The 23,725-nt window shown below is 39.0% G+C and overlaps 1 long non-coding RNA gene across 2 annotated transcripts in view; it reads left to right on the plus strand.

The window, feature by feature from the left end:
- The first annotated feature begins 6,760 nt into the window (after positions 1-6,760).
- Positions 6,761-23,725, plus strand: part of LOC125098501 (uncharacterized) — a 30,572-nt gene continuing 13,607 nt past the window's right edge. Inside the window, exons 1-3 of one of the 2 annotated variants that reach the window (XR_007126850.1) lie at positions 6,761-6,890; positions 7,202-7,318; positions 9,559-9,708. This is a non-coding gene — a long non-coding RNA (uncharacterized LOC125098501). The remainder of the gene's footprint in view (positions 6,891-7,201; positions 7,319-9,558; positions 9,709-23,725) is intronic. The other variant, XR_007126849.1, reaches the window with a different exon arrangement.

Here is a 23,725-nt window from a genome sequence, read left to right on the forward strand (position 1 = left end):
CTAGAAGTAAGATCCAACGTAGTGGAAATGAGTGGCATGCAATGAGCCACGTTAAGAGGTTACAACCCAACCGTTTTTCATGGTGTAGTGCACGTTGGCTTCTGGAAAGGCTGTTTCCGAAAAAGTATGTTAAAGTATCAAGCAGCTCTTATCTCTGCTTCTCTCCAGGGTGGCTTGTAGTATATGTCAAGGTCTTCACAAAATTTGCCGTACTGTCATTTGGAAGAAGAGGCTATGTTGTAAATAGTGGGGCGTTGCAATTTTAAAAGTTAAAAGATCCCATTTAAGTCACTTTGGGCACTTTATTTATTTATTTATTTATTTTACTTTGGGCCCTTTAGATACATTGTTCTTGATACATTGGACAGCAACTGGTTTGCTTGAAATGTTGCCTTAAAACGTTTTATTTCCTTCTAAGAGCTAGATGTGGCACCTGGAGATTTTGGTTAACTACACTTTTTTCATTTAGCGATTTTTCCAGTACACTTGTGGTTTCTGTAATTTGTAAAGTACTGATGCTTGTTTTTCGGTGATACTAAGTTTAGGCAAAACAAAATTTCCTTGATAAAACCGTATTTTTAAATGTTTTCAAAATAGGAATGTGAAACTCTTGGCTCAGATGTTGGCACTTCATGAAGTGTTTTTGTTAAGTCAGTTTACTTTCCATTTAAACACTCATATTATCTAAATTTATCTTGGCCTTACCAAGTGTATTAGTCTGAAAAACCTAGCTAGCAAAAAATTCCCCAGAGTTACCAACGTTGTTGCTGACCCAAATCTCATTTCTGAAAAAAAAAAAGTCATAATTACAATCTTGCTTTTTTTTTTTTTTTAAGATTTTACTTATTTATTTGACAGAGAGAGATCACAAGCAGGCAGAGAGGCAGGCAGAGAGACAGGAGAAGCAGGCTCCCTGCTGAGCAGAGAGCCCCATGCGGGACTCCATCCCAGGACTCCGAGATCATGACCTGAGCCGAAGGCAGCGGCTCAACCCACTGAGCCACCCAGGTGCCCCACAATCTTGCTTTTTTATATAACATTTATGCTGCATAGACTTACAGGCTAATGATACATGGATCCAGAGAGCTCATGTGAAGTTCTTATTCCACAGTAATAGTTTATTATTATTATTCCACAGGTAATAGTTTATTACCACAGAGTTCTGTGATGGCACAAGCATGAAATATGTAGTAAAGAGACCTAGGTTGCAGTCCCAGTTTTTGTTACTTTAGACAGGTAACTGTCTAAGTGTCAATTTCTTCAACTAGAAATGGAAATATTATATAACTCGCAGGATTCAAAGTCAAATGAGACTGTATGTAAAAGCACTTTTAACATTATGATGAATTAAGATAGATTTTAGTGCTCATTATTATCTTTATGAGGTCTGGGCAGCCTTCAACCAATAGTAAACCATACATAATATGGCTAGAGAGAAAATTTAATTAAATTTAATAGTGCAAGATGTCAGGGCGCCTGGGTGGCTCAGTTGGTTGAATGTCTAACTTGATTTCAGTTTAGGTCATGATCTCGGGGCTGTGGGATCAAGCCCCTCCTCAGTCTCCACACTCAGCATGGAATCTGCTTATCCCTCTCCTTCTGCTCCTCCCTTTACCCCCTTTACTCTCCCTCCCTCCCTCTCTTTCAAATAAATAAATGAATAGGATCTTTTTAAAAATAGTGTGAGATGTCATGAAATATGCCAACCTAGATCCCATATTTAAATTGTTATTTATAGTACAATATATCCCTAGTGTAAATAGGGTTTTGAAAACAAGGATAATGTCCAGAATAAGCTTGAGAGTTTTAGAGTGCATATATATGAAACATTATTATTTTTCATGGTACTTCAAGATTTATTTAAAAAAAAAGATATGTAAAAATATAAAAAATATGAAATATATAAATATATAAGATATATAAATATACATATAAAAATAAGAGCTATTCTTATAATGAGGTAAACTCTATAGTAGTTATCTTAAAATGTGTTCATTCATAGCTGCCCAGGTTTTCAGCTAAAATTACTGACAATAATCTACAACATTTGGAATTTGAAGGTTAACATTTAAAAAAGCAGTAACACTCTTCATTATGTTCATTTGTCATTGCTAACAGACCAATTGCTAATTGGTGATAATGCAAATTTTAAAAAATAACTAACGTCTATTATATACTTATTCCTTAGCACTGTGCTGAGTGCTTTTATCTGTATATAACATAAGTACTTTTTTTTTTAAGATTTTATTTATTTATTTGACAGAGACAGAGACATAGTGAGAGAAGGAACACAAGCAGGGGGAGTGGGAGAAGGAGAAAGCTTCCAGCTGAGCAGGTAGCCCGTTGCTGGCCGGGTCCCAGGAACGACTGACGGGAGCTGAAGGCAGGTATCCCTTAACTTAAGTACTTTTATTTGTATTATCTCATTTAATCCTCAGATCGACTTTATTTGCTAGATGCCGTTTTAATCTCCATTTTTCAGATAAGATTTTTTGATAAATCTCAAAAGATTTATTTCTTACTCATGTTGTGGGTTCATCATGGGTCAGCAAAAGGTTTTAACATATAGTAATCACTCAAGAATCCACTGGAGCTATTGGGAAGAAGTAATGAAGGAGTCTTGAAAGATAGAGAGAAAGGGAGGAAGTATGTGTGTTCAACAAAGTTGTAGAGACAAATTGTTTTGGAACAGTGAGGGGATCGCCTTAATTGGAGTAAAGCATTTGTGTTATACATTAGTGAGAGAGAAGTGAGAGAGTCAAACACATAAGGAAGAAGAAGTTAGGAAATAAGAGCAAGAGAAATAAGGAGAAAAGCTTTAGGGCCTCAAACACTCATGTCAGAGAGCCCAACAAAATAACTGGATTGCTAGAATGTTAGTGTATTCTGCTTTCAAAATAGACAGTAGACCTTCATGAAACAGTTTCCTGTGGTTCTTTATTTTTCTGTATATATTTATAATATTCTTCTAAAAAACCTTATTTTTTCTACTCAACTTTTGTTCTACTCAACTGAAAAATCCCAACTCATTCGAAGGCTTTGGCTTAAGATCTGGGTTTAGTTCCCACTCTGCCACTCAACTAACTGTAACTTAGGCAGTGTATCTAAGCTGTATCTTGATTTTTCTGATCTATAAAATAAGAATAAGAGTAGCTGCTTCACAGGGTGTTTTAAAGATCAAATGGCAGAATGTATACAAAGTCTTTATCCCAGAACTACAATGCTCATAAATGGTCACAGTTGTTAAAAACAATCATCATTACACTGAAGGAATGGCAAAACAGGAGTGAAAAGAAAAGTGATTCCAAGAACTATTTCACAGAAAGAGCTGGGAGAGCCTGATAGTTTGACTCCTAGATAGTCAAGAGAACAAATTAGTCAAATACAATTGTATGATTTTTAACCTCAGAAACAGATTAGGAATTAGGGTAGGACTTAAGAGTGGTCTCAACATTTTAACTAAGCCTTGAAGAAATGAGCACGTCCTCATGATGAAGCAGAAACTTTTTATTCATTGATCTGTTTATCGTGCAGTACACTGTCTCAATTGGGAAAATTCAAGTAGCCTCTGTTTAATAGGATTTGTAAGGAGGCAGAGTGGAATATGCTGCAGGAAAAGGAGGTTGGGCCCAAAAGATAACAAATCAGTGCCTTTTATGAATTAATGCACTGCCGGAAGTTTTTGTATTCCCTGCTTCACGTAATTTTCAGATGCCCATACAAAAAGGTGTTTTGACAGATACAAAACAGTCTTAGAGAGATTTACTAATTTGTTCTAAATCTCACAGATAATAAGTAATGGAGCTGGAATTTAAAAATAGGCTGTTATTTAACTCTGAAGCTTAAGCCATTTTCAGTATGGTAACTACCAATTAAAAAGAAAAAAAAAACCATATACACTCTAACACTTAAAAAATATGAAGCACTTTCATATGTATTTGGTTTTCATCACCACTCATTAATCGCATCTTATAGATGGGAAAAATCAAAGCTCAGCAAGTTTATTCAAGGTCACAGAATGAGTAAAGGCAGATTGGGAATGCAACCTAAGTTTTCTGACTCCAAAGCCTAAGGTCTTTCCAACATCCTTTTAAGGAGCCTGGAGTTTCTTCTATAGACAGTGGAAAGAGCCAGTGAGCATTTTTGAGAAGGGGAATAACATAAATGTTTAAAAAGATTAGTTTGGGATATCATGTCAGATGGACTAGAAATGGAGAGAGACAGGACACTGGTTACTACCCTATTTCAAAAACAAGCTAATAATCATGTAGACCTGAACAAGAGATTCAGTGGTAATAAGAGAGAGGAAATAGATCAGAGGGATTTGGAAACAGAATTTATAGGATTGCATCTGCAGTGAAGAAGGAGAAGTAAATAGTATAGTCAGTGAGTTTCTGATTTGTTCATTTCTGCATCCCCCGGGCCAGCATAGTTCCCAGTACATGTTAGGCACTTAATAAATATTTGTTAACTCTAGAAGTAAATAAAGACTTTTAACAATGGTAGAGTAAAATAGAAGTCCAAAAATAAAAAGCAGAAAGAAGACAATATCTCAGGAAATTCTTGATTGAAATAAAAAAGCATATACAAAAGAAACTATGAAGGGGGCGCCTGGATGGCTAAGTCAGTTAAGTGTCTGACTATTGATTTCATCTCAAATCATTATCCCTAGGTTGTGAGATAGAGCCCAGCATTGAGCTCCGCGCTGGATATGGAGCCTGCTTAAGACTCTGTTTCTCTTCCTCTCCCTCTGCCCCTCCCCTTACTCTCTTTCTCTCTATCTCTAAAAAATAAATTAATAAATTAAAAAAAAATTATTTTAAAGAAACCATGGAAGAGTACCAAGAGTGTGAAATGCCACAGAGAGGCGTTGTTGGAAGGAGATCAAATGTAGGGTCACCAACAGAAATGACCAATAGGAGAGAGCAGATGTCAACATGTAAACAATTAAAAGAGTGGACTAAGGGGAAGAACTGGAGCCAAGGAGCATAGAGCACACCTTCTAAATTTGTAAGTAAATTGAAAGAGGGCAATGGGATGATAGCTTGAGGGAGAAGCAAGGTCAAAGAAGAATTGCAAAGGCTAGAAGACATGTGAGGTTCAAGGGAAAAAGAGCCAGTGACGGGGATACATGAAAAATATAAGCAAAATAAGGTCTTAGGAAATGGAGGTGGATGAGCTTTAAAAAGCACAGATGAAGTGGTCAGGCTTAGATACACAGCTCGGGCACATTTCACAGAGAAGAGAGGTTGAAGACAAGATTATAGGCGAGTGATTATAAACAGTAATTGCAAAAGGAGATTCGCAAAAGACTAAGGAAATCTTTGGAGAATGATCACAGGCAAGGCAAAGGAGTGGTCAGAAACATAGCAAGAAAGTTGTATAAATTCACGGTCACGTAAACCAATGTACAACTGACTGAATTTGATAAAAGTAAGAAGTCCCAAAAGTGTCTAGTGTTGCAGAGTAAGAAATGAGGACTTGGAATAGATGCTGTTCAACCAGTGATATTTGTACAAGCATTTCATGAACGAAACCTTGGGAGTCCTTCTTTGTCTATTCAGTTAAAACTGATAAATTTCCATGGGTAAACTTTACAACTAACTCAAACTTTTTAGAGTGAATAAACAAATCCTTTTGTTTATAAGTGATACATTTAAAACATGATGCAGGGGCGCCTGGGTGGCTCAGTGGGTTAAGCCGCTGCCTTCGGCTCAGGTCATGATTTCAGGGTCCTGGGATCGAGTTCCGCATCGGGCTCTCTGCTCAGCAGGGAGCCTGCTTCCCTCTCTCTCTCTCTCTGCCTGCCTCTCTGTCTACTTGTGATCTCTCTCTGTCAAATAAATAAATAAAATCTTAAAAAAAAATAAAAATAAAAAAAATTTAAAAAAAAAACATGATGCAAATAAAGTTTTCTTTCAAAATGATGTGAATTTGGGGTCCAATTTATTTATTTATTTATTTATTTATTTAATATTTTCTTTATTTTACAAGTAGGCAGAGAGAGAGAGAGAGAGGCAGAAGCAGGCTACCTGCTGAGCAGAGAGCCCGATGTAGGGCTCGATCCCAGGACCCTGAGATCATGACCTGAGCTGAAGTCAGAGGCTTTAACCCACTGAGCCACCCAGGCGCCCTGGGGTCCAATTTAATCATGATAATACAATTTAAAAGCATTTGAAGCAATTGAAACTAGGAAGCCTATTTCTGTAAATCCCATTTGTTCATTCATAGATTGCTTTCATCCAACAAATGTTTATTAGGTGTCTACTGTATACTTTACTAAGTACTGGGACCCTGGGCAATAAACAAGAAAGACACCATCCTGGTCTTCATCCTAAAAATAAAAATACCAAAGGAAAACAAAAAGCTATATTTTATCACGTTGTTGATAACAATGACAACAACAACAAAATAACCTAATTGAGAAATGATTAATTATAACTATTTGAAGAGCTATTATGTAGCCATTAAAATAATTATGTATTAATAGGGTACTTTCTTCTAATATTACACAAAATACAACAGTTGTTGTTATTGGAACTCTATGAAAATACATATGCATTTGGGCAAATGCATAGAAATATGCAAAAGTTAACATAGGTGTGTTGGAATAAAGAGGTTATTGGTAATTTTACTTTTGACTTTCCTTTAAAGTATTTTTAAAATGTTAGTTTTTAAAATGTCTTATAGCAAGTAATGAGAAATTTCATTTCTACTGATATATAAATATATCCAATCTTCACATTTACAGTGGGACTTGTAAAGGCTGTCCTTGGATTTTAAATCTCTTTTTTAGCTAGCAAAGCTCTCAAGTTGGTGATCCCCAGGTCACAGATATTGTACCAGTTATTTATCGCCACAAAAATGCTGCCTAACATGCCACCCTAAAGGTCAGTGGGTTAAATAATAATCATTTATTATTTCTTATGAGTCAATGTTTTGTTAGTTGGGTAGCTCTTCTAGAATTAACTGGGTTTACTCATTTTTTGAGTTAGCTATGGGCTTGGTAGGTGGATCTACTCATTTTAGCTGAACTCTCATGTTTGTGAATCAGCTCTCTGTCCTTTGGTCTAGAAAGGCCTTGACTGTTTTCCATAATCTCTCACATTCTTCCAGTAAGTGAGCCTGAATATGTTCTCATGATGAAGCAAAAATTGTTTACTCATTTATCCATTTACTTACTGGGTCTCCTATGTTCCAGGCACTGAAACAAGGAACTAAAGAAATGAAGTCAAATGAGAACTTGCCCCTTCTATGAAGGAGCTTGCCATTGAATGGGAGAGACAGGCAAGTCAACCAGGGACCACAGTGCAGAGTGGTAAGTGCTATGACTGTGGCATAATAGGTGCCATGGGCACAGTGGAGGAACTTTCAAGTCAAAACAGACTTAAGTATGGAGAGATGATTGAAAGTATCACAGAGGGTTGAAGGCACCTGGGTGGCTCAGTTGGTTGAGCATCTGCCTTTGGCTCAGGTCATGATCTCGGGGCCCTGCAATGGAGCCCTGCTTTGGCTCTCTAATCAACGAGGAATCTGCTTCTCCCTCTCCCTCTGCCCTTCCCCTGGCTCCTGAGTTCATGCTCTTTCTCTCTCTCAAATAAATAAATAGAATCTTAAAAGAAAGAAAGTATCACAGAGGGGGTAATCCTTGAGCAGGTTTTCAGGGGAATAGGTAAACCTCAGTGAGCTAGAACATTGTGGCTTCTTGATGAACTTTGACATTGGGGGTGCGTGTTGTAGGGAAAGGAACATATGAAGAAATAGCATGAGAGAAAGCTATTTAGGCAAGTATAGTAGTTAAGGTTCTTCTGATTGCAAATAACAGATCCAGCAAGTTGACTTTATCAGAATGCTATTCGGGTATCTTACAGACTTTGGGGATTGTATAGCCAGGGAAATTATGTAGTAGGAATCCTAAAACTCTTCCTGGTGGACTGTAAACAATTCCCTGTCTCTTTGCATCTCAGTTCAAAATTTCAGTTTTCCAGGGGAGCAAGTCTGTTTGGCCAGTTTGGGTCAGATTTCTGCCCCCCATCCCTTAGCCATGACTAGATTCTAAGTCATGTATGTGGACGTTTGCTGCTGCTCCACCCCTGTGCTGGGGAGGGAGGTGTGCCTGTGAGCTGTTGTGGCTGGCCTAAGGGGAATCTGTTGTGTTTTATTATTTTATTTGCCTTTCCTCACATGTGCAGTGAAAAAATGCCTCCAGCTTCTTGACCTAGCCATTCTAGTACAAAAAGCCCCTGAACTTGCCCAAAGGCAAGTTCTTTCCAAGCCCAAAGATACCTCCAACTAAAGGAAGGAATGTCCCGGGGTTATCGCTTTCCTGGTCCTGATCTCTGGATGTAGAATGCCCATTCCTTCAATTCTGGCAGTTTCATCCAGGTGTGGTTCTCATGGTCTTGCAATATGAGGACTAAATGGTCAGTATAAGTATACCAGTATACCCTATAAATAATTGTTGGAGACAGGGGTGGCAATGATTGCTACAAAAAGAAAGGAAGAAGAAAACAAGGATAGTTCTTCATTTAAAAGGGAAAAAAAAGAGCAATTTTTTAGTCTCAGACATTCCAGCAATGTATGTGCAGACTACTCATTCCTGCTACTGTTAATGAGAGTATAACTGGCCCATTCCAAATTTCCTTGCTTGCAGCTAATGTCTCAGCTGCCTGAGGATTTTGCCTGCTAGGATGATTTAGACCTTCATTTCTGGAGGTCTTAGCTCTTGGTGATCATCAGCATGGATTGTGTCAAACCAAACAAAGAATGCAGCAAACTGAAGACAACCCTGAGGTGGAAGGACAGGGAACCAATGTGTATTTGTTCCATAAATAGTCTCCATTTTACAGATGATGAAACTGAAGCACAGAGAGTTCAGATTAACTCTTAAGTGATAGTCAGCATTTAAACTCATGCTGTCGCTCTAGAACAACCCTTCTCCATAGTTATGTTATATTGACTGCACTGGGTGTGCGAATTAAGTCTGGGTCCTGAGCCTTTTATATCCAGGATTACATCATGTCTTGGCTCAAAAAAAAAAAAAAATCATGTCTTGGCTCTTCAACTTTAGCTAGACTTGTGACCAAGAACAAGTTGCTTAATTTTTCTAAGTCTTTTCATCTATAAAATGAAGATAGCCTTGTGCATGGTAGAATACCTGTCATTTGATAAGCAGATCTGTAAAATAGTGGCTGTTATTATTATTACTATTTTTTTTTTTCTTAAGAGAGAAAGAGAACAGGGGAGGGGCAGAGAGAAAGAATCCTAAGCAGGCTCCATGCCCAGTGCTGAGCCCAATGTGGGTCTTTATCTAAGGATTCTGAGATCATGACCTGACCCGAAATCAAGAGTCAGATGCTTAAGGGGCTAAACCACCCAGGCACCCCAGTGGCCATTATCATTAATTCAATAAAAATGTGTTAAGCGTACCATGATAGGCACTGGATTTATAGTGGTGCATAAGATGGACATAATTGCATAATTCCTGTATTTCTGGATCTTTCAATAAAAGGATCTGAACTAAGCCATTAAATGAAAATAGCAATGTGTGGTCCACAGATCTGTCTCCATCACTTTGGATTATGAACACCAGGAGTAATATACAAGAACATAACAAAGACTATGAACTGAAGAAAACAGGTCAGGAAAGATTGTTCTAAGCCTGAAACAATCCAAAGGAAAGCATCATCACCTACTTAAGACTGGCAGGTAAATCTGGATTTTTTTTTTTCTTAAGATTTTACTTATTTTTTTGAGAGAGAGTGAGAGTAGGAAGGTGAGCACAAGTGGGGAGGGGGGAGGGGAAGAGAAGGAAGGTGGGAGCAGCAGACTCCCCGCTCATCAGGGAGCCCCATGCAGGGTTCAGTGTGGGCCTGGATCCCAGCACCCTAAGATCATGACCTGAGCAGCTGCCTAACTGATTAAGCCACCCAGGCACCTCAGAAGTCTGGATTTATAAGAAAAGTGGAGGCAATTGATCAAGCGATTCTTGTCATGGAACAGAAAGTTAGAGTAGGCAAAATAGAAATGATCTGTGAGAGTCCTATGGAGATTGAGTGGTAGATATTCTCAATAATCCATAGAAAGCATGATTAAAGGGAAGGAAATTAGAAACATACATTAAAAAAAAAAAATCCTCAAGTCCTGAATTGGAAAAGAGCCACAATTTGTAATTTGAGCCAACAGATAAAATCAAATTTGTCTCTCAGGAGAGGCAAAATAAGCCTTTTTCAGGCTAAATTCCCCAAGGACCTGGCTTGTTTTCTTTATTGTAAATGAGCACTGGGAAAAGAACAGGCTTTAGACATTCTGCCCAAACTATTCACAGGCCATTTTCTTGGTAATCACTGTGTAGCTCTTCTTTCAGTCAGGCTCACACACAGGATTTATTCTTGGTGTTTGATAGCAAGTATTATTTTTAACATTTATCAAATATATCAAAATATCTCTAAAAGTACCTTAGAATATGTATAAGGGAAGAAAAGTGTGTGTATATATATATATATATATATATATATATATATATATATATATATACATATACACACTGAGCCACCCAGGCACCCCAATAAGTGGCATTTTTAAAAAAGATTTTACTTATTTATTTATTTGAGAGAGAGAGCATGAGCTGTGAAAGGAACAGGGGCAGATGGAAAGGGAGAAGCAGACTCCTCACTGAGCAAGGAGCCCCGACACAGGGCTCAATCCCAGGACTCTGAGATCAACCTGAACTGAAGTTAGCTGCCACCCAGGCGCACCAATAAGTGACATTCCTAATCAGCAAGGAAAGTATAAATGAAGCAATAAATTAAGGATCTAGTTCCTAATTGTTTGAAGGAAAAAAAAATGTGCCAAAATAAATTCCTGGTGGAGTAAAGATTTTAATATAAAAAAAATCATAATATTGTTAAAAGAAAATATTAAAAATACTTATATAATCTTGGAAATGGGAAATATATTGCTTGAAATGTAAAGCAAAAGATTGATTTTTGAAAATACATTTTAAAAATGGAGTGCTTGGCTGGGTTAATTGGTAGAGCATTCGACTCTTGATCTTGGGGTTGTAAGTTCAAGCCCCACATTGGGTGTAGAGATTACTCAAAAATAAAATCTTACAGGGCGCCTGTAAGTTAAGCCGCTGCCTTCGGCTCAGGTCATGATCTCAGGATCCTGGGATCGAGTCCCGCATAGGGCTTTCTGCTCAGCAGGGAGCCTGCTTCCCTTCCTCTCTCTCTGCCTGCCTCTCTGCCTACTTGTGATCTCTGTCTGTCAAATAAATAAATAAAATCTTAAAAAAAAAAAAAAGAAAAGAAAAAGAAAATCTTACAAAAAATAAATAAAATACATAAAAAATTAAAAACTGTTTCAGAAATCACCAACAAATAAAAAGACAAGTCCCAAACTGGAAAGGAAAAAAAAATTACCCCAAAATTAAAGGACAATGCCAAACTAGAAAGAAGAAAATGTGTGGTGCCTGCCTGGCTGGTTCAGTAAGTAGAGCATGCAATTCTTGATCTTAGGATTGTGAGTTTGAGCCCCCAGTGTGGGTAGTGATTACATTAAAAAGGTGGAGGGGTAAGGACAAAAGGCTAAGAAGTCTTACAAATCAACAAGAAAAAGATAAATAGAAATCTGGGTAAAGGACTTCTGCAGGTAGGATAGAAAAGGATAAAAAGGATCACTAAAGATGAATATTTTTCCTTTACATCAGTAATAAAAAATGCATATTATCATGCCAACTTTGCCTATTTAATTGGTAAGGATTACTTTAAAAGATAATATCCAGGGTTAGAGAGGATAATCTCAATTGCTCTTTGACAAAATGTCTGAAAGATGCATACCTATTAACCAGCAATTCCACTTCAAATAGTGCCAAGGAAATATACACTCGGGAAGTAATTAATGATATATGCCACAAGATGTTTATTGCAGTTTCCCTCCTTGCTTCTCCTCTCCCTCTCTCCTCCCCTGTCTGTCCCTTTTTATCTCCTTTTTCTTTTTGGGTTTATGTTCGATATTGGTGAAAAACTGAAAAAATTAAAATGTCCAACAAAAGTGGTGTTGGTTAAATAAAATATGGTAAAGTCATTCAACAAAACATCTATGTTAGTCGACCAATAAAAATGACAGTGTAGTAAATACAGTTAACCCTTGAACAATGAGAGAGTTAGGGGTGCCAACCCCATGCATTTAAAAATCCATGTATAACTTTTGACTTCCCTCAAACTTAACTGCTAATAGCCTGCTGTTGACTAAAAGCTGATAGCATAGTCAATTAATACATATTTTGTATGTTATATATGTTATATACGATATTCTTACAATAAAGTAAGCTAGAGAAAAGGAAATGTTATCACAAGGAAGAGCAATTACATTTACATTACTGTACTTATGGAAAAAAATCCATGTATAAGTAGACTCTCACAGTTCAAACTGTCTTATTCAAGGGTCAACCATATATTTGAAAAATGTTCACGATATGTTGGGGTGGTTTTTCTTTTTCTTTATTTTTATGATTTTTGAATTTTGTTTTATTTTAATTCCAGCATAGTTAATATACAGTGTTATATTAATTTCAGGTGTACCATATAGTGATTTGACAATTCTATACCACAATATATTGTTAAATAAAAAACTTGAGATACAGAGCAAAATGTATTGGCTGGGGGTGGTGGAGGGTTACCTGAGTGAGAGGGCACCTTTCTATCTCTTTGTCCTCTCTCTGCCACCACCACACCCACAGACACACTTGATGGAAAGGTATTGGAAAGACATAATAAGCTATGGGGAAGGGAGATTACTACATTATTGAATCTTCTTTTGGCCTGTCATTATTTTCTAATTTAACTATAATGAACAGGAATTATTTTTAGTAAGCAAACATATTTTCTGCTTTTAAAAATTTTATTTATTTATTCATTTATTTATTTTAGAGAGAGAGCAGGAGGGAAGGGAAGGGAGCAGAGGGAGAGAGACAAGCAGACTCCCTACAGAGCACAGAGCCCAACATAGGGCTCAGCACAAGGCTCGACATGGGGCTTGATCCCAGGACCCTGAGATCATGAGATCATGACCTGAGCTGAAATCAGGAGTTAGACGCCCAACTGACTGAGCCACCCACGTGTTCCCAAACGTATTTTCAAATTAAACCTGGAATGCTACTTAGTGGTTGCCTTTACAAAATGCATAAGAGTCATGAATTAGCCAGTTAGCTGGGTATAGTTTAATTCCAATATCTTCATAATTGGGATGCAAAATTGAGAAAAAAAGGTATTGAATCTTAAAATGCTGTAGAATTGGCATATCATTTTTTCATTTCGTAAGGTATTATTTTATAAAAATACAATTTTTCTTGTAGCTATGGGGATGTTTTATACACAACAATCCTGAGGTTAGGAATTTGTGTCCTGAAAAACATCAGAACATCAAATCTAAAGTAAATAATGATTTCCTCCTTTAAACTTAACAAAGATATGGGAAGAAGTAGTAGGCAAGAAGGCTCCCTGTTACTATGGGGATGATTATGCTATTCGTGATGCAAACCACCTTCACTGTAGCTTCTGGGTCAATGACTTACTAGCTCACAGGAAAGTTAACAAATCAAGGCGTACCTGCTATCTGCAGAAAATTTTCATTAGGCAGAGAACTGTGTAAAATATTATTCAGACAAATTAAGGAAAACCAATCTAAATGAGTGTTTTTAAAATTCTAATTGGGGAGTATTTTAAGATGCATGAGAAGACAAATTCTTATCCCGGGTTACTCCAAAACAGATTAAAAATTGATGTGAATACGAATTAAAATCATTAAACCAAAATCACAAAACCCTTCTATTAGTACTTCAATTATTTTCTAAAAAGAACATTTATTAAAACAATCCCCAGGGTAGTCTTGTAATTTATTAATTTTAAGGATCTGTGTTAAACTCTGGGGCCCGTCAAGGGAGCCAGCAGTCTTGCTCGGTAGCCAAGATAGCCATTCATCAATTCATTCATTCATTCAGTAAAATTTACTGAGGACCTACTATGGGCCAAGCATGCGGGGCATTGAGCATTAAAGAATGCCTAAAACATGCCTCCTACCCTCAATTTAGAAGAAGAGAGATTTGTAAATAAATCACTGTTATAGGGCCAATCTCAGTGACTGCCATACTGACTCCTCCTTCAAGCGGAACTATTCCCGTGTTTCCTGATGAATAAGTCCTGGGTGGCCATGTTCTGCAGAGGGACCAGTCCACTTCTCTCTTTCCGCAGCTTTCCTTGCCACAGCTAGGAAAAAGGCCTTGGCCCCCAAAATTCCACCAGAGTAGGGCAGGGTAGTAATCAGGTGATTTCTTCAAGAGTTCCAGTGTGAGATACAGAGGGCAAGTTAGTAGTTGGTAGGAGGAGCTGAGGTGGAAGTGGAAAAGATTCTTAGACAGAGACCGTTATATTTGGCCTTCAGGGGACCAAAGTAATGAGAAGCAGAAGTTGTGCAGTACAGAAGAGATGAAAAGGGACTTAGAGTCAGCAGCAGATGTAGGAGGAGAAAATAAAAATGGAGAGAATCGTGGTTACCTTCAAGGATCAGTGAACGGCCAGTTTTAATATACGACAGTTTTCATCATATGGCATTAAAGTAAAAAGACAATTTCATAGTGATGTCTGGTTCAGCTACAACAGAATAATGGATTTACCCTCTCACAGTAAAAAACGATAAAACTGGATAAAATAAATAAAGGAACTGTTTTCAGACATGGGCAGTAGACAACACAGAGCTGCGATCCTTGAGAAAAGAGAGCAAAGAAGGTGTTAATCACAGAACGATTTGCTGTTTACTTAATGAGCAAGAAAATATTAAACATCTGTTTAGTAATAGTTTGCATGAATCCCCTTAGTGTTCTCTTTATTTCTAAAATCATCCATAAATAATCTAGAAGCTCTCATACATAATCCAACATATGATGGATTATATGGATCTCATATGATGGATCTCATATGTAATCCAACAAATGCATGATGATAGAGCATCAGTGTAATATAAACACACTTCCACAAGCTACCACAGGAGAGAATTAGTTAACTTCTGGCCATATAATAGCAAGGGAGTTACTTTTATAAAAATTAGACTATGGGGGCACTTGGGTGGCTCAGTGGGTTAAAGCCTCTGCCTTCAGCTCAGGTCATGATCCCAGGGTCCCGGGATCGAGCCCCGTCAGGCTCTCTGCTCAGCAGGAAGCCTGCTTCCACCTCTCTCTGCCTGCCTTTCTGCCTGCTTGTGATCTCTGCCTGTCAAATAAATGAATAGAATCTTTAAAAAAAAATTAGACTATGGTCACTACAGTCCATAGTGGATTGTAGAACTCTGACCTGTAATTCCACAAAATATGTATAATCAACTGTGAATTTATACTTGGAAATAAACAAGGAACTCTACAGTATATATTTTAATGTTTACATCAATTATATGCCTGAAATTCAGTAGCTCACTGTAAGGAAAGGCACACTATGCATTAATGCTTGTGAAAACGAAGGGTAGAGTGAGTGGCATGAAAATCTGGTGCACTTTTGTAATAAAGGAAATTTTTCCTAAAGCAGATATAAATAATCCTTATTTAAAAATGAAATACTGAAACATGTTAAGGAGAAGATACATCATTTGGGCTGTTAAAGATAATATAGTCATACATAACCTACTAATTGTATACAAGTGATTAGTATTCCAACATGTCTATTACTAATAAAAATGTTTTAACTCCCACTATGCTATTAAGAAATAGGCTAAAGGGTGCCTAGGTGGCTTGGATGGTTGGGCATCTGCCTTTGGCTCAGGTCAGGATCTCCAGGTCCTGGGATTAACTCCGCATCTGGCTCCGTGCTCAGCTGGAAGCCTGCTTCCCCCTCTCCCTCTCCCCTTTCTTGTACTCTGTCTCTGTCTCTCTCAAATGAATAAATCTTAAAAAGAAGAAGAAGAAGAAGAAGAAGGAGGAGGAGGAGGAGGAGGAGGAGGGGGAGGGGGAGGGGGAGGGGGAGGGGGAGGAGGAGGAGGAGGAGGAGAAGCAGCTAAGATTTTTGTAGCAAAGAGACATGTAACAGGTTGGAGGTGAGCACTCCAGGCTACTAAAGGAATGGGTTTCTGCTCCATGAAGTCATATAGTGTCCCAAGGTCCTTCAAGCTTTTTGCTCTGCCATCCCCTACAATGCTGTCCTCATTTACATGTCTGAGGTGGGCTTGAGTCTCAGCCTGGGAGATGGGAGCAAAAGAAGAACTGGAGAGCAAGGAGTTTCCTTTTATGTAAATGATATGAAAGTTGCAAATCTCTTGAACCAATGGTAGAACTTAGTTTCAGGGCCACAGTTGGTGGCAAGGGGAGCCTGGAAATGCAGGCAGCCTGGGCCACCATGTACTCTGCTCAACCTCAATTATGGAAGAAAGGGAGGGTGACTTTGGAGGATAGCTGGTTGTCTACCACACTGATACCTAGGCATACACTGCTGGTGGAGGTGTAACTAAGTTCAGGTTTTTGGAAGGAATTTTGGCAATATGCATCAAGAACCAGAACAACATACCTGTGCTTTCACTTAAGAGGAATTTATCCTAAGAAAATAAAAATATATGTGCCTGAAGATTTAGTTGTGAGGATGCTCATCACAAGGTAATATTAATATCAGAAAAATTGAAAACCACCTAAGTATCTAATTGTTTACTATGAAAGAGCCACTTAACATGCCCCTGGATACCAAGTCAGCATCGCCATAGTTACTGGGCCAAGAGCCAGAATATTTATAGGTCACCATTCCATGATTCCATCTGTAGTCATCAGATACAGAGTGCCTACCATGTGCTTATCCTCTTCTAGAATTTTTATATACATTATTTCATTTAATCAACCTTGCAAAGCAGATGTTAATATATTGATAAATGGAGGTTCAGACAGCTTAAGGAACTTAAAAGGTCCCACAGGGAAAAAGTGATATAGTTAGATCTGAATTCAGTTCTGTCTGTTTCTTCCCACTCCACTTCATGCATATTTTCTCATTTGACTTGCCCAGCAGGATTGATAAGGAGCTAAGGAAAGAGCATTGTGCCCACGACAGGATACCTGGAGGAACAGTGTCTCACCATGGGGGTTGTGGGACAGAACACCCAACCATCAGGATGCCTCAGGATGTTTTTTTGTTTGGGGGTTTATTTTTAAGATTTTATTTTTAAGTCATCTCTACACCTAATGTGGGGCTCGAATTTATAATCCTGAGATCAAGAGTCACAGGCTCCGCCCACTGAGCCAGCCAGGCACTGTATGACTGACTCCTCAGGATGTTTATGTTTACAAATAGTAGAAACCCAACTTGAACTACTCTAAACAGAAAAAAGGGAAACTGTAAGAAAGGAAGGGTGTCACTGAGCCAAGGAATATAAGCAGCCAGGTGTCAGGACTGGAACTGCAAAAGGAAGGTCAGCAGAACTCAGAGAACTCCCTGTTTCTCACTTCATTGTTTCCCTCAGCATCTGGCTTTCTCAGTTATTTGAGCCATATGGCAGCTGGCAGATGGCAGCCACAGCTCCCAGATTTACTTTTATAGATCCAGCCACATGGAAAGACTCATTCTCTCTCTCTCTCCCATCCCCTCGTCCAAATTTCCTGCAAAGGGGCTCTGCTCAGCTTGCATCAATAGCCTAGTCCCAGTCCAGTGGCTGTGGCCAGATGTTGCCGTGGGTGAGGGACAAGTTAAAGGTTCACTGTGAGTCACCAGGATGTTCCAAAATGTGTTCACTACACAAGGGCCGTGCTATAGACCTTGTAGATCCTGGCAGGGCAGATCTCTCCCCTTAGGGAAAGCCAATGAGCTAAATGGCAGCCAGGGGTGTGATGGTCTGCAATTCCACAGATGGGCCTTCTTGATGGATGTCTTGACCTTAAAGGTCAGACTGAAAGAGAGTTGAGAGAGGTATTGGTAATTTTTTTTTCTCTCTGTGACAATATTCCCTAAAAATATAAACAGTTACTTTTTCTATAGGTGACAATGATGGAGTTTATCCAAAAGAATTGATTTCACCACCTTCACCTCTTGCCCAGCTGATTTGGTGGTTAACAAGTTCGAATGATTATAAATGGGCTGATTGAAATAATCTAGTCCCTGAGAAACATAGAAGTATATTCTAGTATTTTTAGTATCATTTATTGAGAAGTGGTAAGGGTTGGTTTGCTTGTTGTTTTCCCCAGAAACAGCTGGCATTCTTACACTGTACAATAGTCAGAAATAGCCCTGAAGACAGAGAACAACAGAAGAGACTCAGGGAAAAACCTGGGATAGCATTTCTAGTATAAATTGTGTGTGTGTGTGTGTGTGTGTGTGTGTGTGTGTGTGTGTGTGTGTGTCTATGCACACACATACATATAATTCTAATTATTTATTTATATATTGAGAAAGAGAGAGCAGGGGTGGGGAGGGGCAGAGGGAGAGGGAAAGAGAGGTGCCTATACACACACACACACACACACACAGGCACCCCTGTGTGTGTGTTTTAAAGTCCTCTTTATTTAAATCCAAAGTGTACCCTATTTGAAGACTGTACATAAATAATTCATCTTGGGGACACCTGGGTGGCTCAGTCAGTTAGGCATCTGCCTTCAGCTCAGGTCATGATCCCAGGGGCCTGGAATCAACCCCCACATTGGGCTTTTTGCTCAGTAGAGAGTCTGCTTCTCCCTCTCCCTCTGTCTGCAGCTCCCCCTGCTTGTGCTCTCCCTCTCACTATCTCTCCCTATGTCAATAAAATCTTTAAAAAAAAATCCATCTGGAAAATTATACCACCAATAAATAGGTTGTGTTTCCTAATGGGTGTGGGCATAAGTGATAAAACCTTAAAACCTTGAGCCACTGTAACCCAGAAGAGTACTTAATAGTATAGCACAGGAAGTTATGTGGCATCCATTTTCTGTCAAATGAGGACAACGAATTTTCAACTTAGACTCCAATTTGAAAGTTGTTCTTTTTACATAAAAGAGAAGAGTTTAAAAGACCTTCTCTCCTCAAACTATGGGAAAACACTTTGGAGAGAGAGACAATGGCTACACCCCAAGAATGGGCAGGGCACTTTACAGAGAGAACTAGATCCTACTTTGCAATGATCACTGATAACAACTTGGTACATAAAATACAATTTAGGTTTCAGTTTAAATGTTCCTTCCTGGGTGGCTCAGTGGGTTAAGCCTCTTCCTTCGGCTCAGGTCATGATCGCAGGGTCCTGGGATCAAGTCCTGCATCGGGCTCTCTGCTCCATGGGGAGCCTGCTTCCCACCCCCTCCCCTCGCCTGCCTGCTTGTGATCTCTCTCTCTCTGTGTCAAATAAATAAATAAATAAAAAGATTTAAATGTCCCTTCCCTTTTTTTTTTTAAAGATTTTATTTATTTATTTGATAGAGAGAGGGAGCACAAGCAGGAGGAGTGGGAGAGGGAGAAACAAGCTTCCTACTGAGCAGGGGACCTGATGCAGGGCTCAGTCCCAGGACCCTGAGATCATGACCTGTGCCAAAGGCAGATGCTTAACGACAGAGCCACCCAGGGGCCCCTTAAAAGTCCCTTTCTTGGGCGCCTGGGTGGCTCAGTGGGTTAAGCCGCTGCCTTCAGCTCAGGTCATGATCTCAGGGTCCTGGGATCGAGGCCCGCATCGGGCTCTCTGCTCAGCGGGGAGCCTGCTTCCCTCTCTCTCTCTCTCTGCCTGCCTCTCCATCTACTTGTGATCTCTCTCTCTGTCAAATAAATAAATAAAAATCTTTTAAAAAAAAAAAAAAGTCCCTTTCTTCAGGAAGCTATTCTCATCTCCTTAGACTAGGTTAAAAACTTCTGTCCTGAACTTCTATAGGGGTGCAGATTACATGGGCTATACTTACACTAATACATTATTATCTATCAGAAATTAAAATTTAACTGAACATCTATATTTTATCTGACAACTCTATATTTCATCTTTTCTTTTCTAAGCACCTAGCACAACCCACTGTGACTGCTTATTTAAGAAAGAAAGTTCTGGGAGGGCAGAGACAATTTTACTTTTTTACTTCGCATCTCCAGGGTCAGATATGGTCTGGTCATACAACATACGTTTGATAAAGATTTGTTGAATGAAAGACAAAAATCATTGTAAATAAATATGAAGTAGAGAGTGAACATTTTTTGTAGATGTTTATAAAGACTCAGATACAACAAGGTACACATCTTAAGGAGGATGTCTTAAGATAAAAACAGGGGATTACACAGAAGAGGATTAGTTGAGTCTGGATTTGATTAATGCAAGAAAAGAAGGCATCATATTAGATTAGACCTAAATCCCTAGCTTTACTGGCTTCTCACTGTGGAAAAATATAAATCCCCCACTGAAATTAATTATGGTTTGTTGACATATTCTGGAATTTTGCTAAAATTAACTGTCTAGTGAACTGTTTATAGTTCTCACTTCATAGTGGGGTCTCAGTCTTTTTCAACTCTTTCTGGTCATGTGGTAATATAAGCCCCTCCTGACATTGTGAAAGATGAAAACAGGTGGCTCAATCAGATACCTGAATGACCCTTGTAGCAGAGATTCAGAGCTAAGTCAGAAGACCTGGGGAGACCTCCAGTTAGCCTCTTTAATTCAGTGTGGGGTGCTACCCATTTCACTTGCAGGAAGAGAGTGCCAGGTTGTTTCTCAGCTTCCTGGGTGGACATTGAATCTAGCATGAATTGCTACTGATTCTTAGAAACTTTTTTTTTTCTTTTAATATATTTATACCATGTAATTCCAGGCACTCAGACTTTGTTTATGCTATTCAATCTCCCTAAACAAAGCCTATCTTTCATTTGTGGTTAAATTCAACTTTCTGACTGCCTCATGCCTGCATCCCCCAGCTGAACATGTACTGTCCTCACTAGACCCACTTTTTTTTTTTAAAGATTTATTTATTTATTTGAGAAAGAGAGAGAGCAGGTTTAGGGGTTTGGGGAGGGGAGCAGGAGGGGGAGAGAGAGAATCCAAGTAGATGAACTGCTGGTGTGGAGCCTGACACAGGGATGGATCTCACGACCCTGAGGACATGATGTGAGCCAAAACCAAGAGTCAGATGCCTAACTGAGGGAGCCACCCAGGTGCCCCTAGACCCACTTTAAATACACATCCCTTAGTCCTGCCCATAATCATATTTCCTTAATGCATTCACATTCCCATGGCTTCCTGCCTTCTCCTCTCCTCTAACCTCCATCCTCATTCCCAGTGAGTGATCTTGCTTCCTGCTTCTCTGTAAAAGGAGAAGCCATCAGAAGAAAATTGGCACAAAATAGGAGAACTCATAATGTTCTTTTGGGGCCTAACTCTTGAACCTCTTCATTCATTTCCCTTCCAACCCAACTCTTACCAGATTCCTGGCCATTTTGGCCATAATCTGCTAAGCCAAAGTTATGCTGATACAGGAATACCGAGAAAAGTACTGAAGAACTAACAAGGAAAATAATAATGTATTTGTTGTATTTGTAGTTTATTTCAAATAGCTGATGTGGTCTCCACGTTGCTATGACATTTTTCTGTTTCCAGGCTCCAAGACAGTGCTTCTATTTAGAAGTATGGCAGAATTAACACTCTCATCCCCCTCAGTCCTGAACAGCCTTAACACTCTGGCTGAAAAGGGCCCAGAAGGTCAACCCAAATGCCACTCTAAGACTGTCAGATAGCTTCCTTTCTACCATAAGACATTGAGTGTTTGTTTCAGTGGTGGCATTCAGACCTTGTTTTTGCTGTTACTAGTTTATTTCCCACAGTAAGAAATATATTTTGCTTCAAGACATACATAGTACACACATGTATACACAATCAAATATATGATTGAAACAAAAGAGTCACCAGACAATACTTATCTTTACCATATGCAAAGCACTCTTGTATTTTCTAGTCTATTTTTCAAGTGCCAATTGTGATGTAATAAATAGATATCATTACTCACTACACAGTTTAAGCCCATGGTTTGGAAAATGCTTCGTTAAAGGCTAATTAGAGATATTAATAGACAAAATCTTTATGATTCCATGAACTAGATGATAATTAGTCTAAAACCTATTTGAGTATAACAACCCTCCCCAAAAGGAGTGGCCATATGATTAGCTGTTTAGCTAAGAATAAATGACTCATATGATTATTTGTCTATGTGGTAAAAAGCAAAGCTGATGTCAGGACAAGTAAGGTAAAATCAATTAGGAAAAGGGAAACAGCTCCTCCCTGCTGTTTTTTTGTTTTTGTTTTTTTGTTCTCCGCTAGTATAAACACCACTATTAAAAGTAACCTCTGGGGGCGCCTGGGTGGCTCAGTGGGTTAAGCCGCTGCCTTCGGCTCAGGTCATGATCTCAGAGTCCTGGGATCGAGCCCCGCATTGGGCTCTCTGCTCGGCGGGGAGCCTGCTTCCTCCTCTCTCTCTGCCTGCTTGTGATCTCTCTGTCAAATAAATAAATAAAAATCTTTAAAAAAAAAAAAAGTAACCTCTGCATGACAGAGGGCTGAAAATAAAGCCCTAGATTAGGGTAAGGGACTAGATGGATAAAATGACTTCAAAATTACTTTCTAATCCTCAAAATTTATTGCTTCAACAACTATTTACTAATTGCCTGGTATGTATGCCAGTCACTCTACCAGGAGATAGGGACCTAGCAGTGAACAAGGCAAACAATATTCATCCTGTTAAGAAGCCAGCAAACAAATAGAAAGTCATGAAGGACAAGAAAGTCTTAAAGGAAGTAAGAGTGGTCAACAACAGAGAATAAGAGGGACAACCTACTATTTGTCTTATCTATTGTCAATGTTAAATCATGCTACCACTACTATGACTATAGAAGTAGTAGCAATATAGTAATTATCATTACCATAACAGGATGGGCAGGGAAGGCCCATCTGGGAAGGTGACATTTAATCTGAAACCTAAAGAGTGCGAAGGAGCCAGTTATGGACTGAACCAGGAAAATAGCCTTTCCAGCCAATGGAGCAACAAGGTCCTAATTGAATGAAGAGCTTGTTGGGGGCATTGGAAGGGAGAGAGGACTATACTACTGGAGAAGAGTGGGGCTGAGGGTGGGATGGGAGTACAGGAGGTGAGTTTGGAGAGGTAAGCCCATCAGGGCCCTGGAGGCTAGAGTTTGGGGTTTGGATTCCATTCTTTGTCAAATGGGCAGCATCAAAGGGTTTTAAACAAGGAAGTGACAGGACCTGATTTGAAAGGAACATGGAGATTGTGTGGAGAATGTTGGACGTGGGGAACAGCAGAAATAGGGAAATTGGTTTAAGAGTCCAGGCAAGAGATGACGGTGGCTTGGGTTATGGTGGTGGCAAACTCTAAAAGCCCGTTTTGTTTGCAGTTAATAGACATTAGGAAGGTAGTTCTGAACATTGACTTGAAAGTGTTGCCTATTTTGTCTCCAAAGAAACAGCAAACATTTTTCCATCTTTGGAATAATTCAAATCCAAGAGCTCAAAACTTTTGTGTGTGTGTGTGTGTGTGTGTGTGTGTTTAATGAATTGGTGTTGGCTCTTTTTCATATCTCTGAGCTTTGTAATCACCATGTGTAGGAGTTGGGTGGAGGGTGGAAGGACTAGAATAAGTTGAAACTAGTGGAAAGGAGAAGCTGGTGCCAAGAATCACTGTGCAGAATGAGACAGAGGTATATACCGTAACTCCCTGGGGACTCCATTACCCCCGGAAAGTGTTGGAGATGCTGTATAGACAAGGCCC

The sequence above is a fragment of the Lutra lutra genome, chromosome 4 (genome assembly GCF_902655055.1).
Source record: "Lutra lutra chromosome 4, mLutLut1.2, whole genome shotgun sequence".
In the NCBI taxonomy this organism is placed as follows: domain Eukaryota; kingdom Metazoa; phylum Chordata; class Mammalia; order Carnivora; family Mustelidae; genus Lutra; species Lutra lutra.